A 1,493-nucleotide genomic window follows, 5' to 3' on the forward strand; every position below is an offset into this window, starting at 1 on the left:
ATGCAAAACTTATCCAACATTTTTATTTTTAAACGTTTGGATACAGTTTTTCTTTTGAGAAACTGATAATATAAATAATGACTTTGAAAATTAAGGATTACTTTTTATCAAAAATTAATTTTAAAAAAATAATATTCCGGCATCTTTTTCTTTTCTTTCATTAGAGGTTTTTTTTTTTTTTTTTTTTTTTTTAAAAAAAATTCTTATAGGAAAAAAACAACATTAGAGGAATAAAAATCGAAAGATTGATTTCGTTTTTTAATGTTTAAAATGAACAAATGCTGATGCAGTGCTGCCCTCTAATGTAGTTGATTGTTACTAAAAATAAAGTATTGAAATAATATCTATTTCTCTAAGTTAAAATAATAAATAATTTTTAGGGCTAAGAATGAAGTTAAAAAAAATTCTTAAAAATGTACAGATCTAACTATACCGTAGCTTAAACTTACCGCTTCTTTTATTAATGGGAAAAATTAAGAATAAAAATTTGAATCTTAAAGTAATTATTAAAAAATAATATTTTCTCTTAAAAAACTTATCTTGATAAGTACTTTGTTCAAAATATATAAGTGAAACAAAGGTTTCAAACCAAAATATGTTATTTAATCATTATTTCAGTTCTACAGTATGTTTATTCAATATAGATGTAATTCTTAGTCTTGCACCAAATCCTCTATCCTGCACCCATACCCAATACAATTTGCAATTTGAATTTCACCATAACATTAATTGAGCGTGTTTTAATCGGAGAAAAACCTTCTTTATTTCTTATAACATACATTCGATGTGGAGGTTGCTCTCAGTCAAAATGGTTATGGAGGTTGCTTGTGGAGATCAAAACAAAAAGCGATTTCAGTTTTATTTCTTCTTTTTTTAAAGAAATAAATTTTATTTTGTGAAAATATCTGAAAAATTTCAAATCTGAAACTAAATCAAAAATTACTAAAAACTTCTCAGAAAATTATTATTATTTTTCACTTGTCTACCGGTGGCGATTTGTCTTATAATATTTGTTTATTATTATAATACTATTTATTTGTTTATTTATTTTCTCAATTTCAACATAAGCTTTAGTTTTATCATAACAGTGTAACATTATACGAGCTACGTTTCAAGCAAACTACGAAGAAAAATAAAATAATTAATCTGTTATTAGTTAAACAAACAATAGTCTTTTGTGTAAAAAAAATAAAACAGTAGTTTCATGACTAAAATGACCGGTCACGCAAATTATAGCTCAATAAATTGAATTCTAAATTCGGATATCATTTAAATCATTATAGCTTTAAAAAATATATTAATGCAAAATGACCAACATCTACAAAGTATAATTGAATTGTATAATTTTTCGCAATTTAATTTATTTCATGATCTTACTCCAGCCAAAAGCGTGTTTATTCATGCCCCCCCCCCCCCCCAAAAAAAAATAATAAATAAATAAATACTAATCGATGCGAACCATAAAAAAAACCGACCAAGAGAAAAATGATCGC

Source organism: Parasteatoda tepidariorum, chromosome 2 (genome assembly GCF_043381705.1).
Source record: "Parasteatoda tepidariorum isolate YZ-2023 chromosome 2, CAS_Ptep_4.0, whole genome shotgun sequence".
In the NCBI taxonomy this organism is placed as follows: domain Eukaryota; kingdom Metazoa; phylum Arthropoda; class Arachnida; order Araneae; family Theridiidae; genus Parasteatoda; species Parasteatoda tepidariorum.